Below are 9,827 nucleotides of genomic sequence, written 5' to 3' on the forward strand. Positions count from 1 at the left end.
AAGCTTTAATCTTCGATGTACAGAAAGTGCAAAATTATGATCTTATGGAAATGATGCAAATAATCACACCGCCATCTTCCATTAGTATGTGACAGCCCTGTATTATGCAACGCAAAGCATAGTGCTCTGTCCACCCACCGCCGCTGCATTCAGAATGCAGAGTGATGGTGTGCATGTCTAATAAATACTGCAGGAGGATACATTTGGACCATCTACCCCACTGCATAAATCAAGAAGCTTTCCAGCCCCACATTATCAAGGCGTTACGAAGCTGCATGGCTGCTTAGCCCTTCTGCCACGTCTCCAGCCACTGCCAGCGGTTACTCACCAGCATCTGTGTGATTACACCTCAGAGTGTCTACTGTCTAAGAGCCGAGGGGCTGGGTCTCACTGCACGAACTTTAATGCACTGCACTGTTTACAGCACATCCTCATGTACCTACAACATGTAATGGTGACGTTTGTGACTGGGAAGAGCAGCTTTATGAAGGCTGCCGGGGTTCTGACACAAACTTTCTGTCATTAATTCCACTGCTGTTCCATAAAGTCAACTCTACCTTCAGTCCTGCTTGAGTTTGTTCAGGGTCAGGCCACAAATCTGCTCCTTGGAAATCACCCTGGTCTGTTATGAAGCTAAAAAAAAAAATGACATAGAATAAAATAAAAAATATATACAACAAATAACATTATGGTATGTTTTTACCTTGAAATCATCCTGTTTTTAGTGCTTTTTGATGGTAGAACGGCAGTAGTGTCACAATAAAACACAGACATTAGCTACCAATAAAGCTTCTGATGTATTTACAACATGTACTGGTGGAGTTTGTGACTGGGAAGAGCAGCTTTGTGAAGGCTGCAGGGGTTCTGACTCAGAGTTTCTGTGATTAATTCCACTGCTACTCCATAAAGTCAACTCTACCTTCAGTTCTGTGTGGGTTTGTTTTACAAGGGTCAGGCCACAGATCCGCTCCTTGGAAATCCATCTGGTTAGCAAAAACACATGAATGACAAACAATAGATAACCCTTTAGCCTGAAATTCTTGTGTTTTAGTGCTTTTTGATGGTTATATTGAAGTAATGTCATAACAAAACACAGACATGAACTACAAATAATAAAGTTTCTGAAGTTCTGACTGAAAGTTTGTCATTTATTCTGCTGGTACCAAATAAAGTCAACTTTACCTCTGATCCTGAATGGGCGTCTTTAACAGGAACCAGGCCAAAGATGTGCAAGACGATGAAGCAAAAAATAAAGAAATGGCATTGAATAAAATGAAAAAACATATACACAATATCTAGAAATATGCTGTGATTTTATCTTGAAATTCTCATGTTTTTAAGTCCTTCTTTCTGGTAGTAATAATAATACTATCTATGATAACTTTATTATAAATGTTAAAATAAAGGGTGTGGCTACAGACCCGTTCAGAAATATGCAACCAGTTTACATCTGGCGGTCTTCATTCTTTTTGGGATGTGACATGTACTCCTGTATGTGTGTATGTATGTATTTATTTATGGATCAGCCACTGAATTCTATAAAGTTAGGAACATGTATATCAGAAACATCCAACTTTATTGACTGGTGTTTGTTTCTGCTTCTTGTGCAACTAAATTCATGTCCGTAGACTTCGGGTATTTTCATACAGTTCCGTTCGCCAAACTGCTCCCTTAAATAAATGCTACTGCTTTTACCACTGCTGTAATATAATCCTGTTTTACTCTTCAACACACAGCTAACATTAGCTAATTTCAACCTCAGTTAACATAAACCTGAGCTAACTTCAACTTTAGTTAACATAAACCTTAGCTAATTTCAACCTTAGCTAACTTCAACTTTAGTTAACATAAACCTTAGCTAACATAAACTTTAGCTAACTTCAACCTTAGCTAACTTCAACCTTAGCTAACTTCAACCTCAGTTAACATAAACCTTAGCTAACTTCAACCTCAGTTAACATAAACTTTAGCTAACTTCAACCTTAGCTAACTTCAACCTCAGTTAACATAAACCTTAGCTAACTTCAACCTCAGTTAACATAAACCTTAGCTAACTTCAACCTCAGTTAACATAAACTTTAGCTAACTTCAATCTTAGCTAACTTCAACCTTAGCTAACTTCAACCTCAGTTAACATAAACCTTAGCTAACTTCAACCTTAGCTAACATAAACCTTAGCTAACTTCAACCTCAGTTAACATAAACCTTAGCTAACTTCAACCTTAGCTAACATAAACCTTAGCTAACTTCAACCTCAGTTAACATAAACCTTAGCTAACATAAACCTTAGCTAACTTCAATCTCAGTTAACATAAACCTTAGCTAACTTCAACCTTAGCTAACATAAACCTTAGCTAACTTCAACCTCAGTTAACATAAACCTTAGCTAACTTCAACCTTAGCTAACATAAACCTTAGCTAACTTCAACCTCAGTTAACATAAACCTTAGCTAACTTCAACCTTAGCTAACATTAGCTAAACAACAGTTAGCTATACACCCATGGGTGGTTTGTGTCTGGAAGGCGGGTCTGTTTCTCGTTTATTATTACATTTAACATACCAGTTCGGTCCAGATACGTTTATTGTTGCTAATACTCACCGTTCTGCTCCAAACATTTGTTCCAAACGTTTACATAATCGTGTTCCTCTGCTTCAAATGCAGGCTGCTTGTTCGGACAGTGGCCGCCTCATCAGTGCACACCTGCGCCGTGCGTTTAATGTGGACCCACACTGGACTGGAGGACACCCAAAAACAGCCCGTTTTTATGTTTCCTGTTGTTTTCGACGGTTAAAAGTACAAACGTGTATAAAATGCAAAATAATAATAAAATAATAATAATTATAATATCTGTGCAAAACAGAAATCAGCTATCAAGAATCAACAAACCCGGATTAACCATATGGGCAATTGCCCAGGGGCCCGCGACCTCTGAAGGGCCCTGGGTAGCTCGGGCATAACGAAAATATCTGGTTATCTTTTGCTTATAATGAAACTGTCCGCTGCCTGGGGCCATTGCACTGCACAGAAACCCTGCTCCTGCTGTCTGTGACCGTGAGCTGAGACCCTCTCCTCATTGGTCAGTCCAAAAAGCGAATCAGCGGTGACGCAAATCAACGTGCGTGCACTGAGCGGGATGTGAGACGTCAAGAACTACGCGACATACGCGAATCAAAACATTGCAAACATGGAGAAGCAGCTAAGTGGGAAGTTTAGTGTTGGTCAGATAAGTATTTCTTTGAGAGAAATTGACGGTTTTCCAGATGTTTATAGTAGTGGCGATTTCTCATAGACTGCAGTGGAAGCCCGGCTTCCCCTAAAATGATGAAAATTAAATGGTTAAATATGTTCGGTTGTGTTGACATTTTATTGAATACAAATGTGTTCGAACACGTTCATCTCAAAGATGAGTTCGTTCAAATCAGCTTTATCACAAATCAACGGACTCGATGTTGTTCACTTCTCATACATTCCCGTTGCATCTCTGCTCAGTGCATTTGTCCACAGACTGTGTCCGTCTCTGGGCTTCAACGGGACTGAATGGAACAGTTTTTTTCATTGCGTCAAAACTGGACAGTAATTGGATAAATGCCACGATGTTGTCCCGCCCCCGGACACCGGGTGTCTCTGCGGGTAAATGGAGCTGTGGGCGGAGCTCGGACGGGCTATGCCAGAATCCCACGTGCTGATTGGAGGATCGGTCGAAAGGCTGAATCCCGTTTGAGTGACAGCTGTTTTCAGATCTACTCCTTCACTGACACAGTTCAGTTTAATACCGTCACACATTCTGCTGGGAAATCAAGAGAGAAAGTACTACGAAATTACTCGTTCATTTTTGCACTGTAAATAAAACACACTCATTGGACTTCCTTGTTTCAATTTAACATAATTTTCACGTTTTCTTGTTTCAGTTCCATAATTTAATCATTTTTTGTTCGAGTTTAATATCGTTTTGTAGATAGTTAAATCAGTCAAACTGTCGCCTAGGTCGGAGTGAAAGGAGCATCTGTAGTTTAAAAAGGCTGAAGTCTGACACCCACAACACAATGAGCCAAGGCAATCTACGCAGCCTAGGTCTGATGGATATTGAGAGGACACTGGTCCAGTCCCTGAAAAAGACGCCTACTTGGTACGATAAGGTTACTGAGCATTTTCTTAATTCTTTTTTTTTTTTTTTTTTTTTTATGTAAGCCGACAGTGAGCTTCCCCTGTCTGAAAGACGAGCAGCCGGCACTGGTTTATAGTATTTAGTATATGTAGTATTTAGTATTAAAATGTTTAACCCTTGCCTTGACATGCCTTGAATTGTGATGTGTTTTCTGTTTAAAACTTAAACTGGGACCAAAATGTTTATTTTAGCAGATTATACTGCATTATATTTATTTTTTCCTTGTGGTGGCTCCATGAAAATGTTGAGATATGTTTATTGTTGAGAAAAAGCAGATTTCCAGATGTTTACATTGCACTTACTTTAACTCTCTTTTTGAATTCTGAGGTGACAAGGGGATTTCTGTTTAAAATTCATATCTGATTCTATCAGATTATGTTTGTGTTTTGTCTGTGGGCTTTTTCTGACGATTCAATACATTTGTGTTGGCAAAAAGTGTTCTTAAATAAATACTGGATACTTTGGAAATGGTTTATTTATTTTTTGTGAAATGGAGGACACTTCCCTCTCTTTCTAATGTAATGGATCAATTTTAGATTATACTGATGATGATGTGTTTTGTTTTCATATCATCATATGCAAGTGAGTGGCCTTGACAAGAGGCTATAGTGGTGCACTTATAGTTCTACGAGCATTTACACATTTGTACATCAAAATGCAATTGATAATAGTTAGATATTGAAGTATGGGGTATGTTTACATATATTCCTGGAACTTATTCTGTATTTTGCCAGATTATAGGGATCCTGGGGTTGTGATGATGGGGCCCTTGAATATTGTTGCCCAGGGTACAATGAAGTGTTAATCTGGCCCTGAGAATCAACAATTAACGTATGGACATGGGAACACTTTGAACTGATTCTATTCAACAGTCATGTCCTTTGCATCTTGACTTTTATCTCATTAATATCTCTGCCTTCTCCTTTTGTTTCCTATACCCATCCAGACTTGACCCACCCAGTAAATCTAAATTCACAACAGTGCCAATAAAAGTTCTGGAACTCTACACATTATGCAACACTTACACGTGGAGAAAATCTAATTTCCACTAAAAGAGGAATATAAAATTATTTTATTCAATTTGGCAGCTCTTGGTAAATTTTATATATATATATATATATATATATATATATATATATATAATATATATATATATATATATATATATATATTTGTTTTTTTTTTTTTTTTTTTTTTTTTTTTTTTTTTGTGCAGGTGTGATGTTCTTGTTCTGACATCACATATATTGGATACTGTATATGACTTTTTTATATTGTCATTGTTCTAATTTCAATAAAAAAGGAAAAAAAATCTTAGCTCATAAGTGAAACACTCCCACTGTGGGAAAAGAAAAAGTTCTGGAACTCTGTTTGCTTCTGTTTTATACATTCTTTTACCATGTCTTTGACCGATCATAACATAGAACCAAAACTATCTGTTGAGCAAAATCACTGCAGTGACGTCAACGACAACATTCAGACATGAAAGAAATGGACAATGACTGGGTTTGTGTGGGTTTGACTGACAGAACCTGATGCTGATTGGCTGGGAGTGGGGATAAAAGCTGGTTGATGCTGATGCTCCGTCCCCTTCTGCTCATCCCATGTCCGATGATGGAGGCCTGATGATTGGTGGGTTTGTTTGTTGTGACAGTTCTGTGATTATAAGTCCTGTAAAAGGTAGAAGTAAAAGATAGAAGTAAAAGAAGTAAAAGGTAGCACAAACAGGAAGGAGAAGCCCTTTCTGTTTTTCGCTCTTTTTCTCCGATCTTCTGGTTATACGACTCACAACGGTTGTCTTTTGTTTCTTCTTCTTTTATTTGGATGATCAGGTAAGAGTAGAGTTGTGGCATCATTTAGTTTGTTTTATTTTGGGCATTACTTCCCTCTTCTGACTGATGCTGCTAAGTCACTGATTGTTTTCTGGACTCATCCTGGTCTTTTGCGTGGGGGTGTGTTCTGTAACTGCCATAACTACTGTAACTGGAAACTTAAACACACTTTGAACGTCCGACTCCTTCTATGCCTCTGTCGTACGCCGGAGCTTACACCAGATTTTCACCCCTTCTACCCTGTATTCACTGGACCCCCTCCACTGCTCTATGGAGCCCCCTGGAATACTGGGCCTCATGAATTTGTCATGTTCACCCCCCCCATTACAGCACCCCAGCCCACGGGTACCCCGATGGGTAACCTGCAAAAACATGCAGGGACAAGTAAAAAAAAATCATTTTTATGGTCCCACCTCCCACTGTTGTCTGGAACTGGGGTAAAAACCGTCTGGCTTATCCTGGACAATGTGGAACACACAGTAATGTTTGGAAGGAAGGTGTGTTTGTGCATGTGCACATGAGGAACCACATTGTGGAACTAAAATGTCTCATTTCCAACAGGAAAAGCCACATGAAAAGAGGTGTCTTTGTCAAAATTGGCCAGTTTAAGGGTGTAGTTACAACTCAAAGGTTGTGGATATTTCATGTAGCAAGAAAACAAAAAGCACGAATACCAGGATGAAGAACAATGACATCCTGGGAGCTACAGCACCTACACAATATGGGCATTTTTACAAATATTAGAAAACTCTTACCCAGAAATTCAGTTGAGTTACAGGAAGTAATATTTACAGCCATGGCAGACTGCACCGTACACTCACTCATTCTATGACGACAACGGTCAAATTTATTGAAACACCACTACAATATAAACAATCCAAATACAATAAGAGCGATCATAAGCTGTGAAGTAAATGAAAATGCAGAGTAATTTAGTGAGAACTGACCCAGGTTCAGATTCATTTGACAAAGAGTGAAATGAGGGGTTGAAAGTGTTGAGGCCACTTCCAGCTTTGAGCTGAACAAACAAAGAGCTGCTGATGAAAGCAGAGCCAGTCCATGTGGGACTGGACCAAACACCTACACAAGCACCAAACGCTGGGACAGACGGAGCTGGGACCATAGGTCTGAACGTCCTTCTCCTGTCACATCTGTGCTTTTGTACAACAGAAGCAGAACTACAGTTGGAAAAACAGAATAACTGGACATACCTTTAAGATGACAAGTGTTCCTTTTTATCTAGTATTCTATCCTTTTAAATTATTTTTATATTAGTGTTTTCTGGTACTTACCAAACTGTCCTGAGGATGTAAAATGTAAAACAGAGTCAGTATTGATAAAACAAAGGTTAAAATTTAGAGAAAAAAAAAAAACATCAACTATACTTTTGTCCCACTTAAGGGTGTATTTGATGTTTTTGGACTGTACCAGTGTGTGATGTCAGCTGTTCTATTCCCCCATAAATACCCTTTATATCCCCCCCCAATGGCTCCAGCCCACCTGGGTGATGTGAGACCAGGATCAGACTTTAGCAGTGGGTCCTTTGTTCTGCAGCTGATGTGTGTCCTGTGGTCCAGAACTTCAGTGTAATGGTCTGAGTACGGAAACTGAACCCAATTGCAAGACCCAGAGACAGACGTAAAAGCTCACAGTGTTTATTAAACACAACATCAAACTGACACGTCACTGATAGTATGAATAAGCAGATCCTTGAAGACACTGAGTCCCGGATTCTTCACAGGATCCGGACACAGGATCCGGAGATTGGACCTCACAGCCTGGCCCGGTAACACACGTCGGTAACCTGACTGGGGGAGCAGAGGACAGTCAGTATTCAAAGCAGGTCATACACGGAGAGGCAACGGAAAGGCAACAGGACATAAGGAACAGGCAGGCTCACGTACCAGTTAATCAGGCAAAAGGTCGAACACACGCAGAATTGTTGGAGGCAGAGGCACAGACAAGGGTCAGGCAAAAGGCAGGAGTCAAAAAGGCAATCCGGGTCAAAAACAGGCAAACAGACAGGATCCAAAAAACACTGGTAAGTATCACACGGAGGAGAATACGAACTGGCACAGGACAAGGGGAAACACAGGACTTAAATACACAAGAGGGAGGGGAGACAATGAGACACAGGTGGAACAAATCAGGGCAGGGACAGGTAATCACACAGGTGGGGGAAATTAGGAACAGGAAGCAAAGACACCAGACATGACACACAAGGAGGACTTAACAAAATAAAACAGGAAATGACAGACAAGACAGACTAAACCAGACTAGCGTCTGGGGGCTGATGTGACATTCAGAGTACTCAGTCCTGCTCTGCACAGGTCCAAACCAGCACTGAGCACTTTGGACCACAACCCAACCCATCTGCCAGAGGAGGAAGAAACAGAACACCCATGAAATCACCTCTGACTGAGAATATTTGGTTCAGTGACTTGAACAGATGCATGTAAGACATGACTGTGCACAGAAGGTTCACACATGATGGTCTGGACCTGTCACATCTGGAAATATAGACACTGAGCCGCACACATTATAGGCACTGAGAAGTTCCACCTGTTATTAAATGGATAAAAGATGAACCTACAGACGGGATTACATATGACATATAATGTACATGTCAAATGGACTGATAACAAGACGGATTTCTGTTCTATTTTCCTGCCAAACTCCAGATAAATGTGTTTATTTTTCACAGGTTGGTCCAAAACACCAGTGTGTTGTTGAAGCTGCAGGTCATATAGTAGACGTTCAGTGTGTTTCATTTACTGAGTTATGAGGAGGAAGGATCGTATGAGTCCATATATTACATTTATTACACAAAGATACAAAAAACAGTTCATACATTACAAACCTACTTTACCACAGTGCAGTGCATTATGGGAAAAAAGAAGTGTTTCCATGTCCATATAGTGTGGTAGCGCTCCACATTGAATGATGTTCTCGTGGTTTCAGACATTGTTTGGCAGTAAATCCTGTGCTTAGAGGTCTTTGAACGTTTGAGGTTTATGAAAGTTCACATCTGCTGAGAAGTGGAACTAAGACTGTTTTCAGTGTGGGGATTCTGACTTGGCTTACCTCTGAGATTAAACCTGCCAAAGCCCAAAAAAGAAAGGCACAACACCACATGTTTGGCACAAAACAGTCAGAACTGGGTTTGGAATGGAAGTGACTGTCATGTCTGAAGAACTGGAACTAGCTGCATTCAAAAGTCACATGATCCTCTGAACAGGAGGAACATAATCAACCCCACCCAAGAAGACATCACTGTTGAGGAGCAGTGGTCTCCAAGACACATCCTACAGAGTGCATCTGGGTTAGATTGGTTAGGGTTAGATGGGTTAGATGGGTTAGATGGGTTAGATGGGTTTAGGTTAATGGGTTTAGATGGGTTAGCATGGTAAGGGTTAGATGGGTTCAATGGGTTAGGGTTAGATGGGTTAGATGGGTAAGGGTTAGATGGGTTAGGGTTAGATGGGTTAGATGGGTTAGGGTTAGATGGGTTAGATGGGTAAGGGTTAGATGGGTAAGGGTTAGATGGGTTAGATGGGTTAGGGTTAGATGGGTTAGATGGGTAAGGGTTAGATGGGTTCATGGGTTAGGGTTAGATGGGTTTGATGGGTTAGGGTTAGATGGGTTAGATGGGTAAGGGTTAGATGGGTTAGGGTTAGATGGGTTAGGTTAGATGGGTTAGATGGGTAAGGGTTATATGGTTAGATGGGTTAGGGTTAGATGGGTTAGATGGGTTAGGGTTAGATGGTTTAGATGGGTAAGGGTTAGATGGGTTAGAGGGTAAGGGTTAGATGGGTTAGATGGGTTATAT

This window comes from Sphaeramia orbicularis, unplaced genomic scaffold (genome assembly GCF_902148855.1).
Source record: "Sphaeramia orbicularis unplaced genomic scaffold, fSphaOr1.1, whole genome shotgun sequence".
Taxonomy (NCBI): domain Eukaryota; kingdom Metazoa; phylum Chordata; class Actinopteri; order Kurtiformes; family Apogonidae; genus Sphaeramia; species Sphaeramia orbicularis.